Here is a 15451-nt window from a genome sequence, read left to right as displayed (position 1 = left end):
ACTTGGACATTTATTTTTTTCCCTTTGCACATTTGAATTAACTACAAAGTCAAAATTTAAGTACTTATTAAATGCATATTTAGACTTAAGAAAAATGCTAACTTCTCTTAAGGAGCAATTCTTCATTAGTTCTCCTTTCTGCTTTCTTTTAAAAGATAAAGATAAAATGACTTTCAGCAAACATAAATGTAAATAAATTGTGTCATATCTTAAACATCTTGCTATAATTTGTATAATTTTCAACAAATCTGATACATTGAGGTTAAAATTTCTGAAGGAATCAGAGCAATAATACAGTGAGGAGGGTGTGTGCCTTGCCTGTGACAGACCCTGGGGTTTGAACCCTGGCATTCCATATGATACTTGGAGCTCTGCAAAGAGTGATCCCTGAGTGCAAAGCCAGCAGTAACCTCTGAGCATTGTCCAGTATGGCAGTTTTTTTTTTCAGAATGTATAAAAAAATAATTAAGTGAATCTGAATTTCAGTATCAAAACATCTATTTTTCCATTTAATGTTGGTTTTAGCTACACTGTCACAGGAATTCCAGTGATTTACCAAATGCAACCGTAGAAGTGTATAATTTGTATGCCATAATTCTTTTTACCAGCACAAATACAAATTTACAAATTGTAAACAGCATGTATGTACCTAATGGCAGATTTTTACATGGATATGGCTAGGTACACATTAATTCATTATATGCACTCCTAAGTTTGTGACAAAATTCTAAGAACTTGTGGCTACTGAATTGACTCATAAAGATAAATCCACATTTGCTCCATTCCTAGCAACACCAGCCCTACCCAGCATGCTGAATGTTGCCCTGGAGGTGGCAGGAGCACTCAGGGCTGGCACCAAGAGCACCCAGGTGGTCCCAGGGAAAGCAGCAAGGCATATTCTAGTGAACTGGTCAGTACCACAGAGAGCCTTGCCAGTGGCAGTGAGTGTTCCCAAAAGAAACAATTTTAAAAAGGAAATTTAAGAAAAAAGTATAGCTATTTTTAAATAGGTAGTAACCAGTAATTGTTTTCAAAAACTGAATCTTGGGTATAAAACAACAAAATCCAGGTAAATTTAAAGACATTTCATTGTTCTCCAAAAGTGCTTAAAAATCAAATTCTATAAGGAACAGTAAAGGAGCCATACTTTTTACTTAACATATGGGAAAAGAGTTAACTTACAACTTGAAACTTACATTGCACATTGATAAGGCTGGCAGATAATAAAATTCTTGTAATGCTTAGAAAACAATATATTGTGTGCACATGGCTCATTTGACATTTGCTAGAACTGTGGAAAGTAATTTAAATAACCTCCTCGAAACTCACAGTCCTAACAGCCTAAATATACACCAGAATCAAACAACTTGAAATTATGCATAGCACTTTTTCCCTGGCATCCACAGATATCTAAATTCTATGTTCAACTTTTGGTAAGGGAATATATTTCTGCCCTTTACACGGGTATAATTATTCACTCTGATCCTTTAAAGCTCTAGCTTTGCAAGTAACTTTTAAGTTCACTTTTAAAGAACAGCTCTTTGGTTGGCATAATGACAATCTTAAAGCATGAAAAGGCTTCATCAAAAAATACACAGCAAATTCAGAAGAGTATGAATTCACTCAACTTTTCTTAAGCGTTGGGCACACTTTCGTTAGTTTTATTTTAAAAGAAATACGGCAACAGAATTAATAGTCTGCAAGATCACCCCTCCCGCCCCCACTCCCATCATGTTCATCTTTTCAAGAGTACATAAATTTACCAAATTCAAACCTTGTAGGAACTATTCGTCAGCACCTCTCAAATCACCCTCCCAATCCCAAGGGGAAAAAAAGAAAAACTTCCTCTTCACCCCCCCCAAAAAAAACCCAAAAACCCATTCATCCTCCTCCAGGCAGCCAAAGCCGAAACTCACCAGGTTTGCTAATTTCTGCCCGGCGCAAGGAAACTGACAAAAGTGAACCAGCCAGAGACAAAACCTGAAGCTCCAAGAAGCAGCGAACTACTAGTATCCTGCAGGCACTTGGGGACCTTGTGTGTGCGAGCGAACAAGTGTCCGACGGGCACTCGGTGGACGGTGTGTGTGTGTGTGTGTGTGTGTGTGTGTGTGTGTGTGTATGTGTGTGTGTGTGTGTGTGTACAAGTGTCCGGCGGGCACTCAGTGGACGGTGTGTGTGTGTGTGTGTGTGTGTGAGAACAAGTGTCCGGCGGGCACTCGGGGACGTGTTTGTGAACAAGTGTCCGGCGGGCACTCAGTGGACGCTGTGTGTGTGTGTGTGTGTGTGTGTGTGTGTGTGTGTGTGTGTGTGTGTGCATGAGTGCATGCGGTGCTCACCGCAGGGGCGCGGGGACGGGGAACTCCCGAGTCCCGACTGCTCCCACAGCTCCGGGGTGGCGGAAAGAGGCCGGGCGGCAGGAGGACCGCTAAGCGGTCGGGGCCGGAGCGGAGCCGCGAACCCCCCACCCCCGCCCCCACCTCACAGTCGCCGCCTAACGGCCAGGCAGCGTGCTCGGAGGGGAGCAAAAGGGCAGGAGAGGAGGGACCCACACAACCCCGGAGGAGGCTATCAAGTCCGCGAGCGCGGCGGCCTCGGGAGAGAGGGCAGGCGGGCGGGAGGCCGCCGGGGCCGGGATGCCGAGGCGTCGGGGGCAGGAAGTGGTCCGCGCCTCCCCCAGGAACCCGCACTGACGGCGACCCTGAGACACCTGTTTGTAGCGTTTGGATTTGCTTCCACCCTCCACAGTTCCCTGCCCCACTGCTCGCCCCCGAGCGCGCGCGCGCGCGTACACACACACGTACACACACACACACACACACACGTACACACACACACTCACTCTCTCTCTCTCACTCTCTCTCTCTCTGTCTCTCTCTCTCTCTCTCTCTCTCTGAGAGGGGGAGGGCAAGGAGAGCCGAGACCTTGGACCCACAGCCTGAGGGCGCCTCCCCCGGCCGTACCTGACAGGGACTGCGGCTCCCTCTCGCCCCTCCTGTGGGGGGCGGAGAGGGGGACGACTCGAGAGCCGGCAACTTCGCTCCCCGCGGCAGCTGCCGAAGTGTGGCTCGCGGCCGTTAGCCGGGGCCGCCCGCTGCCGCCCCGACTGATTCCCGGGCAGCCGCGGCGCCGGCGGCGGCTGCGGCGGCGGCAGCGGCAGCTGCGGCCGAGGCGGGACCCGCGCGCGCTCCCGCCCGCTCGCTCCTCCCCTCCCCGTAGCGCATCCAGGCCGCGGCCCGCCAACGGCGCAGCCGCCACCCAGGGGTCTCCCAGCACTGACGTCGCCGCGGCCGCACCAGAGAGCGGGCTGGGGGGAGTGGGGCGGGGCGACGGCGACGTGCGGACGCGGGGATTGGCTGCCGCGCACCGCTCCGCCCCTCTGCGAAGGGGTCTGGGAAGTCGGGTCCGGAGTGAGCTACGGTCTCAGTCCGCTTGCGGCTTTTGGCAGTAGCCGCCGCCCCTCCCCACCCCCAACCCCACCTCACCCAAACACACGAACCGCCCCAGGCTCCCTCTTTCCAGAACCTGCGATGCACGGGCTCTGGCACTAGTTCCTGGAACTCAGTGAGGGACGAAGGCAGTTGAAATAGCAGGAATTAAGACCGGAGATGCTCTGAGGGATCTTTGTGTGACGGTCAGACTTTGAAGCACTGCTGGGCTTGACCTCCAGCCTGCTCTGAACCCTGCTCTCCTCCCCTGTGCTCCTCCCCACCTCCTCTGGCCATAATAAAAGGAAATAAGGCTAGGTGAGGCATACTAAGGGGATGCTGGGCAAACATTCGTGAACCAGGAAGGAGTGAAAACCCCGTTACTGATACCACACCACCTTCTGTAGGAACGCATGAACTAAGGATTCTCAATGCTTGGGTGCTGCAGGCAATTCCCCCGGCTTCATTAAACTCTGCCCCCGTTTGTAAAACTCCACTTGTGCCAAGTCCAGTTGGGGCAAGGATTTTTGTATCAGAAAACTGTCTCTAAGATAGAGAGCCCAGGGACGAGAGCGATAGTATAGCAGATCTGCAGCTTGCCTAGCAGGCAACCCGGGTTCAGTACCTGGCCTCCCATAGGGTTCCCCAGCACTGTCAGGAGTGATCGCTGAGTGCAGAGCCAGGAATAAGTCACCTCCACCTCTAGTCCCCCTCCCCCTTCCCCCCCTAAATAATAGAGGGTGGAGGCTGCCTGCAAGCTGAGGCAGTCCTAACGCCGGCAGGAGAGAGGTAACAGGGCTTTTATATTACAGGATATTATCTCATCTAGGCCTAACTTGACAAGAAGGAAAAAACCTTGTATCTTTTTAAGAAATATTTTGTTAATTTTTTACTTTATTTTTAATTATTTGGGATCACATCAGGGATCACTCTTGGTGGACTCGGGGGACCATTTACGTCCAAGTCGACCTCCTTGCACGCGGTCAGACAGGGTTCTATCCCCAGTATCCCATTTGGTCCCCCGAGCACAGCCAGGAGTGACCTCTGAGTGCAGAGCCAGGAGTAACCCCTAAGCATTGCCTCCTGTGGCCCAAAAAACAAACAAAATGACCTCCTTTCGTGCTTTTCTGCAGAACTTTTATGAATGCAGACTCTAGCTGGAATCTTGGTTCTTGCACTTACTAGCTGTGTATTCTTGACAAATTACACATGGCTAGGAGAAGTAATAACATATAAATTATTATTTCCCTTTAATTTGTTTAGATTCTGTTCTAGTATAGTTTACTATTAATAGATTCGAAAGAATTTTCTAAAATCACCTTTTTAAAAATCTATTGATTCTTAACCAAACCTCTCATTTTTCAGATGAGAAAACTAAAGTCAGAAAACTGCAGATCATGCTAAGAAGAGAAGTAAAAGTTTCCTGATATCCAGGTCAGCGCACTTGGCCTGGCCTGTGCCAGGGCCTTCTCCCCTTACATCCCTTACCTCATCCTCTTTTCTCTTTCCTGCCTGTGTGTAAGGTTTTTGTCCAACCTCACCCCTTCCTGTCCATTGCCATAAAGGCAAAGGAGCACCTTTTAGAGGCCATAGTGTTCCAAACAGAAAACAAAACATTTCTTTATTTCCTTTTATTTTTATTGAAAGTGATGATGAATGAGGAAGAACATTTTTCCTCAGTGGGAAAAAGTAAGAAAGTTCAACTATACCATGTCTAAGAAAATTCCTGGAAAGTAGGAATGTTGATAAGAATAATACCAGATCTAAACTGCTCCTCCTGCCCTTTGAGTTTGTTTTTAGTAGCTATTACTTTCATGAGAACTGTATTTATTCAACAAGTACTTCCAAAATAGTTCTACATTCCATAATATTGTGATACCATTTGAGGGGAGGTTACTGGTTTTTGTTTGGGGGGCCACACCCAACTGTGCTCACTCAGAGCTTACTCTTGACTTTGTGCTCAGGCATCACTTCTGGTGAGACTCTGGGACCATATGTGGTATTGTGGATTGAACCTGGATCAGCTGCATGCAAAGCACGGGCTCTACCTGCTATATTATCTCTCTGGCCTAGTGATAAACATTTTTAAAAATTCATATTACATTTTCTCAGACATTACTAAGATGAAAAACACAAATATAAATATAATCGTTCATTAGGTGAATCTTATATAGTTTTTCTCACTGAACAATATATCTTGAATAACATTTTTTAAAATCCCAAAATATTCATTAAATGATATGCTATCATTTAATATTCTAATGATTGACATTAGTGGAGTTTTTTCTCCTATTTTCTTACTGTTGTAAACAGTATATACTATTATTTTCTATTGACAAATCTTATTCTTATACCTTTGCACAGCTGTAAAATAACCTTGCTAAAAGTACCTAGAAATGACAATATTAGCTAGTGTTATAAATTAAAAAAAAGAAAGTTGTACTCACAGTAATATATAAATAGATATATATGTGCATAATAATTATGTGTTTAAAGGTTAAAGATATAGCACAGTGGTAGAGCATTTGTTTTACATGGAAGAGCTCTGAATTCAATCCCAGTACCACAGGAATGCTGGGAATTATGAACTCCATAAATTAAGAATATATATAAATATACACATATATATCTTATATATATAATTATATCTTATATAATTATATGAGATATATTATATTATATCTTATATAATTAAAGTAAATTAGTTTTTTAAAAATAGCAATCACACCCTTTTTATTCCTTTCTGTATAAGCATATTCTTATTTTTAAGAATATATACATATCTACACATGAGGTATCTGTATATTAAAAGATATTAGCTTAAATAATTATCAGAGTATACTACCCTTATACATTTAAGAATATATATTATATATTATAAGTATATATATATTCTTTGTTTATGGGATTCAAAATTACCAGATTCTTCTGTTTGAAAACAAGATAAATCTCAGCTCTGATGTAGTGTTTCAGTAATATGCATCAGAGATTAGAGCAGAGATATATGTTCTGGGTGACTTGGAGCAGGATAGTAGACTCTGCTAATTGTTTAAGCTAATATCCTTTCTTCTTTACTAGCAGATTGTTTTAGGGTAATAATATGCCCAGCTAGACTCTGTAAGCATGACTGGCCAAGTGACAGAATTAAATGGATATTGCTAAAATGGACTCAAAGATTGAAGAAATGTCCCTTAGCTATTAGACCTGTGTCTGTCCTATCTAGAACAGTGGCATGAGGCTCCGGGAGAAAGAGTGGCCGTATTTTAATCAGAGTAACAATGACCTCATATACTATAAATAATGTAGGAGACCAGAGGTGCCTGGGCTTATGATTGCTTTGTCAGGCTGCCTACCAGCTCTGAACTGTCCATTCCTAAATTTGTTGTTATGTGAATGTAAAGTCCTGAAATTGAAGTTTTAATTGTTTGGATTTGTATTGATTTGATTGGACAAGTCAACAATTATTAAAGGCTACGTGTAGAATTTTTTTAATAGCGAGGAAAGAATGAAAATGGAAACAAGAAGCCACCCTTTTCTCTAGTAGTTTTCCGTGATTTGTTTTTGTACCACACCCATGGTTACTTGGGGCCTGTTCCCAGCTCCTGCAGTGAAGCACGTGCTCCAGCCCTTGGAGCCATCTCTCCTGCCCTTGTTTAGTTTCCCTTTCAACTCTCATGTATTCAAATTAGATTAACAAATCATTTTGAAAACAATTAAATTTTCTAAATTTAAATCCTATTCACTTCCACAGTCCTTGGAAAATGTCTGCAAGTCATTGCTATTTTCTTCAAATGGAGCCTCTTTCTCCTTATCTCAAGTTTGATTTTGCACTTACTGACTTATTCTCATACATACAATCTTAATGAAATGCTATAGTATGACTTTTTAAGGAGAAGTATAGAAAACATGACAGCTTTCTTCTTGTTCTCTCTCTGGGACTGATTTGCTGGAGCAAGTCAGTTGTAATGTGTAAAGATACTCAGGCAACTTATAGAGGTGCCCACATTATTAAATTATCATTGTTTCCTGTAAGCAGCAGTCTTAAGGAAATAAGAATTCCTGAGATTAGTTGGACGAATGAACAAACTTGGAGGTTGATCCTCTAGTCTAGTTTATCAACGACTTAATATTATCCCTGCCCATCTTTGCTGAATCTCAGGAGAGGTCCAGAGCTAGAATCATTCTGCTATTCTTAGCCCTATTTTTTGGAACATAGACATAATAAGTTAATAAATGTTTACTGTTTTTTGTTTTAAAGCAACAAGTTTTGTTGTGCAGCAAAGATGACTAATAGGGCTGGGCATAAATTTTAAAAAAGTGTTTAACACAGGCCAGAACAAACAATTGAATAGAGTAGAATAACTTTTTTCACTTTAAGAGGTACATAAACATACAACACCTGCGTTTTCTTTAGTCCCTGACATCTGGATTAGAATATGCAAGGGTTCTATGATATGATCATAGAAAGATAATTGCTGAGATCTGAATATTCACAGATCTGGGGAGTAGGAGTTAAAGATTTTGCACGTGTGTGTGTGTGTGTGTGTGTGTGTGTGTGTGTGTGTGTGTTGAATAGAGCAATGGAATGTTTTTTAAAAGCCACGCTGCTTCACAGTTTTAGAATTCTGTCAGTGATAATCAGTGATAGGAATTCATGCATAGAGTCTCTTTCCCACCCAACCCTTGTCTGAGCATCCCCTGCCCCCTGAATTACTCAGTGACCCTGCTGGTTTTGCTGCCCTGGTAAGCTCCAGTCTGTAGATCAGCTCTTAGATTCTCTTGATTTGATCCATTTGTTGTACCTACAGTATGAGGTTTTATATAAGCCAGGGAATTCTTGAGACTTGAGTTATGTTCACTTTTCTGTTCTTGGAGGTAGCCCTCAGCAGGCCCTCAAATATCTCAGATCTGCTATTTTTTTTTAATAGAGAAAACACCCAGTGTTTCTAGCCTCTCCTAACAATGTTTTACCCTCGTGGTTTGGGCCTAATAGTGTGTTGCTTAGGCCTAGTAATACAATGCTGTTTGAGTCTTGTGATACTTGGCCCCTACCAGGTCACGCTTGTGGTACCGGGGGAATTGTGTGGTGCCAGGGTCTGAATTCAGGGCCTCATGTCTGTTAGACATGTGCTCTTCCACTTGAACTATCTCCCATCCTAGTGCTCCTATTTTTAATCACTAATTTATTGGGTGACCCATGGCAAATTATGTAAACCCTCTAAATATCAATTTCCCAAGTGATAGATTAGAGAACTTCTTCCCAATCTGCCTCAAAAGGCAATCAGTGAGATCATATGGAATGGTATAATTTTAAAGCATTGACATTCTTATAATTACATTGGACTCATGAGGTCAATCTTATTTTATTTTCAGGCAATTAAACTCTTACTATTTCAGGTACATGTACCACAAAGTCTTTTCTTTCAAAGAGGTGATAACTTATTCATTGGATTTACTGTGTATCTTTGTAAAATATAAACATCATTTATAGTAAGCATTTGGGATTTAAGAGTATGGCAAGATGGTTGGTCATTATATGTCAAATCTCATTTTATTAGCTTGTTGAAAATTTATTGCACTTTAAAGAGAATACTTAATTATTACTGACACTTTTTCATAAATCAATTTGTAATTGTATCTGGGTGTCTGCCCTTTTTAATGTTAGCAGTGGTAGTTAAATACTTAGTAATAAACATATATTTAGCCAATAATTTAGTCTAAGTCTAAGAGTTTATCAGGAGCAAACTTGTACCCAACCGTAAGTATATAAATAGTAGAATTCTTGCCTCTCTTTCTTAGGCAGGGGACATAGGCAATCACAGGGAAAGATTTTGACCATGGAACCACGAGACAGAGATCATGAAGTTACTGACAGTGCACATGAGTAAGATAGAATCTCAAGGTAAAATTCAAGTCCTGGTTATGTAATGGATAAATTGTCCAGACTACCTGGTTTTCTTGTACTGTTGTTCTTTGCCAGCTTCTGCTATTTAGTTCTGATTTCAAATCATTTGAAACTATTGACCCTGCCATTTTTCACTCATTTGAGTTCGAAGAGAAATGCAAGGGAGAATAAAAGGATAGAGCTTCTTTTACTGATGATCACTTTTCAACGGAGCCTCTCCTCTCGTATTGAAAGCCTGCCATAATAAAGTATTTCCACTTTGTGGAACCCAAGAGAGCACTTTCTAGGTAGTTTTTATTCCTTGCAGCTACATATTCACAAAATCTATTAAGATTTGAGACAGTTGGAAAGGCTAGTATTATTAGATTGATTTAACATGAAGAGGTGAAGAGTGGAGCAAAAGAGCAGATAGAGAAAAAAAAAAGAAAGCCTAGGAAATACTTTTAATCTCAAGGGAAGAGGACTCAGCATGACTCAACATATTAGCTTGAAAACAGAGACTGCCACGTGTATATTAAAGAACTCATGTCATCTAGAGAAATAGTCTCAATTTATGAGCCTTGGCTCCCTGGGGTTATTCTGTACTCCTCTAGTTCCCTGGAATAATAATCATAATATTCTTTAATTGTTTTCCCTGGTGGCTCAACAAGAGCAGAAAATGTTTCTTGTATATGCAGTGGTTGAAAGTGGCTTTGTTTTAAAATCCCTAAGCAGTAAATGATTTATAAATGTGTATGCTACTTTTGTTAGTCTAAAAAGCTAATTTAGAATTTTAGCCTCATAAGTTAGCACGTTTTTTCCTTATTATAAATTGCATTTAAATGTATTGAAGTCTAAAACTGGTATGTAGTGAATCCTTTCTGGGTTTCTGTCCATCTTCCATTGAGAAATAAGCCCTTCCTCATTCCTGCCCCTGCAGGTCTGCTTCTCATTTATAGATTGAATCCCCATAGCTATACTTGTATGAGAGGATCTTTCTCCATATCTGAACATAATTGATTGGAGAGCACTGTTTGATCCTTGAAGAAATCTCAATCAGCAATTCTCTTTCCTGGGTATTTGGACTTACAAGTGATACATCTTAATTACTTTCACTTCAACACTGAAACTGTAACCCAAACATAGATTTGTAACCTAAATATGTAAACCCAGGATAAGTGGGAAATACTCTGCAAGGTAAGAAAGAAATTAAATATTATTCCAAATATCTGAAAATAGAAGTGCCCCTGAGCTAGTGTTCTCTGAGGGGAGGGAGAGAATAGGGGGATGGGGGGGAGAGACAGACAGACAGACAGAGACAGAGAGAGAGACAGAGAGAGAGACAGACAGAAGGAAAGAGAAGGGAAAACACTGCTTTCTGATCTCCCGTAGATTTTCTTTATTTCACAAAGGGTTCATTTCACTTGAGTTCCATGAATTCCTATTTTATATTAAAATATGGGCTGGAGCGATAGCACAGCGGTAGGGCGTTCGCCTTACAAGCGGCCAACATGGCCGACCCGAGTTCGATTCCTCCGCCCCTCTCGGAGAGCCCGGCAAGCTACCGAGAGTATTCGATATGCCAGACACAGTAACAACAAAGTCTCCAGTGGAGACGTTACTGGGCCCGCTCGAGCAAATCGACGATCAACGGGAGGGCCTTTACCTTTACCTTTCTGTTTGATATTTTATTGTTTAAAAATACCTCCTTTCCTTGGATATTTGCCGAACACACATCTGACAAGGGGTTGATATCAAGGATATACAAAATACTGGTTGAACTCCACAAGAAGAAAACATCCAACCCTATCCAAAAATGGGGCAATGAAATGAACAGAAACTTTCTCAAAGAAGAAATCCAAATGGCAAAAAAGCACATGAGAAAATGCTCTACATCATTAATTATCAGGGACATGCAGATCAAAACTACAATGAGATACCATCTCACACCTCAGAGACTGGCCCACATTCAAAAGAACAAAAGCAACCGATGCTGGCGTGGATGTGGCGAGAAAGGGACACTCTTTCACTGCTGGTGGGAATGTCGACTGGTTCAGCCTTTCTGGAAAACAGTATGGACGATTCTCAAAAAATTAGAAATTGAGCTCCCATTTGACCCAGCAATACCACTCCTGGGAATATATCCCAGAGAGGCAAAAATGTATAGTCGAAGTGATATCTGCACTTGTTGTTCATTGCAGTACTCTTTACAATAGCCAGAAACTGGAAGAAACCTACCTGAATGCCCAAGAACAGATGACTGGTTAAAGAAACTTTGGTACATCTACACAATGGAGTACTATGTAGGTGTTAGAAAAGATGAAGTCATAAAATTTATATACAAGTGTTACAACATGGAAAGTATCATGCTAAGCGAAATGATTCAGAAAGAGAGGGATAGACATAGAAAGATCGCATTCATCTGGGGAATATAAAGAAACAAAATATGATATTAATACCCAAGAATAGCTGAGATCAACACCAGGAGGATTACTCCATAGCTTAGAGGTCAGCCGGGCATTCTAGGGGAAAGGGCAGCTCAGATAGAGAAGGGAGCACCAAATAAAGGGTGTTTGGAGGATCCTCCCAGGAGGGGAGATGCATGTTGAAAGTAGACTATGGACTGAACATGTTTGCCACTCAAAGCCTCTTTTGCAGACCACAACACCCAAAAGGAGAGAGAGAACACAGGGGATTGCCCTGCCACAGAGGCAGGGTGAGATGGGAGGGATGGGGGTGGGAGGGATATTATCCATGGTGGTGGAAAATGGGCACTGGTGGAGGGATGGGTATTTGATCATTGTATAATCGAAACCCAAGCACAAAAAATTGTAAATCTACAACTGTACCTCATGGTGTTTCACTAAAAATAATAATTAAAAAAATACCTCCTTTCCTTCATTGTTGTTAAAACCACTGTGATATGCAGAAGTCACACACTCAGAGTTGTGGTGCTCACACGGTGGTTGTGCTGGCTGGGAGTTGCCTATCAGGCCATGGTGCATGTATACTCAGCCTCAGCTCTCACAAAGGTTTTTCACTCCTTTAACTTTTGGTGCTTGCATATGTACTCATTGGGATTCACACTTGTAGTTGAGGCATACAGGTTATAGTTGGATGCTTGTTGAGGAACACTGTGATGCTCACACACATGCTCTCTAGAGGTTGTACTTTCCACCCACAGAATTCTTGTATCTTTTTTGGTTGTATGTTATGAGAGGCTGCACCCCTTTTTGTGGTACTCACTCACAGCTGGCTGTAGCACAGCTGAAAATTGTTTATGTTATCAGTGGTCATAGAGAGCAGAGTTGAAAGGATTGTTCAGTGTAAGGTTTGCTCAGGACAAAGTGACATTCCCAGAATCAAAGATCACCCTGACCCCAGCATGGAAGACAGGACTTATGGTCTGTCTGGTGACAGGAAGTCATGAGGCATTCCATGCTTCCTCATGTCAACCCTCTCTACAGATAGCAGAACACCACACCAGGCACACTGGTTCCACTGGTCTCTGTTACTTTTCCGCACAAGATAATTTAGCAATCCCAATTAGCTTCTGCAGGGGAGCAGCTCTACCCCAGCCTCATCAGAGGTTGTACAGTGCCAAGAAATAGAGTGCGCACCTCTCTATTTCTCCACTTTATAATAAACTCTTCCTATTTTCTTCATTTTCACTTTTCTCTATGCTGGCTGAAGTCAGCAATCTATTACTCAGCTAATGTGGCACACAGGAGATTTGAACTCATGACCATATACTTGCAAGACAGTTGCTCTAAACCACTGTATTAGTCCTTCAGACCAAATATGACACTTTTTAAAGTTAAGCTGCTTTAAATGGATCATTCTTCCATTATTTAAAATATAGTTAATCACTTCATTTAAGAGAGATCTTTTTATTTATAAGAAGTAAAAAGCAATATGAAAGTTTTGAGTTGAGGAATAGCATAAGGCTTAAGAAAAGCATGCAAAAATTACAGTCTTGTTTAGAATAAATAGAGCAAAGAGCAAATAGGAAGCTTCAACTCCTGTTCTCCTACAGAAATGTGGGAAAAATGATCAGAAACTATCAGACCCAATTTTGTGCAAACTTTGGAGAACCATTCAAAATTTACATAAAGCAAGTGAGCCCTGGGTCAAGTTAAAGCACTTTAAAGAAGTATTAAGATTGTGCAATAATTTTATTTGTCCTTCCCTAAACCTCTTTCTTGCATGTGACATTCCTAAAACGGTCAGTGGGTTTAAAGTGGCAGTAGCCTATATTTCCAGTGTGGGACTGTTTCCCTGGTTCTAGAGGGAAAAAAACTGAGCACAGATTTTTGTTATGTTTGCTGTAATCTGTCTGTAATACTGTGGACTGAATTCTGTCTCCCAAAATTCTATGTTGAAACCCTAACACCACATATTGACTTTAAGGCTTATGAGGAGGTGATAAAATTAAACAAGGTCATAAAAGTAATTACAGCCCTCATCCCATAGGACTACTGCCTTTATAATAAGAGGCACTGGATCCTGTGAGAACAGTAAGAAGGCAGCCATCTGCAAACCAGGAAGAGAACCCTAAGCAGATACTGAATTGATCACTTGATTGATCTTGACTTCCATTCTCCAAAACTATTAGAAATTTCTTTGTCTAAAATCACCCAGATAGTGGTATTAGCCATGCAGAGTAATGCAGGAGGAATCTGAAAGATTGATGTAATGTGGTTTTGCTTTTTTTCACTTAACATCTAAAAAAAAATCTCTCTCTCACACACACACACACACACACACACACACACACACATACACACAGGAAAAAAAAAACAATAAGCTGAATTATACACAATCCAACACCTGGGACAGAGATTGTCTTAAAATTTACAGCAACCGGAAACGTTCAGAATAAGAGAAGGAAGACATGGAGGGTGCGGGATCCCGGAGGAAAAGAAAAAAGAAAAAACAGGTTCCAAAAAGAGCCGAGAGCACCGGGAAGTTCCAGATGGAGTAGGCGCCGCATCCCGCCTCCCCCAGATGGAACCCTGGTGACCAGAAGCCTCTACAAACACAGCTCGAGTATGCGGGAACGAGGACTTTTTCTCAAATCTGCCGGACTACACCTCCCAGGTAACCTCTGATCCCGGAAGTCATGCCCACAGCCCGCCCCCCAGCGCCATCTTTGAAACGTTCAGAATAAGAGAAGGAAGACATGGAGGGTGCGGGATCCCGGAGGAAAAGAAAAAAGAAAAAACAGGTTCCAAAAAGAGCCGAGAGCACCGGGAAGTTCCAGATGGAGTAGGCGCCGCATCCCGCCTCCCCCAGATGGAACCCTGGTGACCAGAAGCCTCTACAAACACAGCTCGAGTATGCGGGAACGAGGACTTTTTCTCAAATCTGCCGGACTACACCTCCCAGGTAACCTCTGATCCCGGAAGTCATGCCCACAGCCCGCCCCCCAGCGCCATCTTTGAAACGTTCAGAATAAGAGAAGGAAGACATGGAGGGTGCGGGATCCCGGAGGAAAAGAAAAAAGAAAAAACAGGTTCCAAAAAGAGCCGAGAGCACCGGGAAGTTCCAGATGGAGTAGGCGCCGCATCCCGCCTCCCCCAGATGGAACCCTGGTGACCAGAAGCCTCTACAAACACAGCTCGAGTATGCGGGAACGAGGACTTTTTCTCAAAACCGCGCGGCCGCTTACGCGGCCGCGCGACATCTCTCTATATACAAAGTGATCAATGAGAAGTAAACCACCCAATATTTCTCCCTGAAAATCAGAGTTAAGTTTGGAGCATGGCCACAGCCCCAGAAACACAAGGACTTAATGCAGAAACCAGCAGCTTAGAGCAGAAAAGTGAACGGACGATGCGTTAACCCAGGCCATCATTTCTGCCCAGAGGGGAAAAGGGTGTTGCCCCATTCGCCCTCTCTTCTCTGGAAAGAAGGATGGCGGCCGCATGGGAGCCTTGTGGACAGCAGGTATGAGCCGGGGGTGTGGGGGCGACTAAAACCTCATGGGAAGGGGGGCGTTCCAGTCCGTCCTTCACGCCCTACCGAGGTCACCAGTCACCCCTCACGAGCGGCTCTCCAGCACGGCCACGGCCCCAGAAGCACAAGGACTTAATGCAGAACCCAGCAGCTTGGAGCAGAAAAGTGAACGGACTATGCGTTG

At 42.7% G+C, this 15451-nt stretch overlaps 1 protein-coding gene across 3 annotated transcripts in view; it reads right to left on the bottom strand.

The window, feature by feature from the left end:
* Positions 1-3189, bottom strand: part of C1GALT1 (core 1 synthase, glycoprotein-N-acetylgalactosamine 3-beta-galactosyltransferase 1) — a 32304-nt gene extending 29115 nt beyond the window's left edge. For 2 of the 3 annotated variants that reach the window (XM_056118513.1, XM_056118512.1), the window contains exon 1: positions 2961-3086. The gene's annotated coding sequence lies outside the window, so the exon portion shown is untranslated. Of the gene's footprint in view, positions 1-2960 lie in introns of all 3 variants that reach the window. The other variant, XM_056118514.1, reaches the window with a different exon arrangement.
* Between the last annotated feature and the right edge of the window lie 12262 nt (positions 3190-15451).

The sequence above is a fragment of the Sorex fumeus genome, unplaced genomic scaffold (genome assembly GCF_029834395.1).
Source record: "Sorex fumeus unplaced genomic scaffold, SorFum_2.1 ptg000037l, whole genome shotgun sequence".
NCBI lineage: Eukaryota > Metazoa > Chordata > Mammalia > Eulipotyphla > Soricidae > Sorex > Sorex fumeus.
The sequence above is the reverse complement of the archived record's forward strand: the minus strand, read 5'-3'. Positions and strand labels throughout refer to the sequence as shown.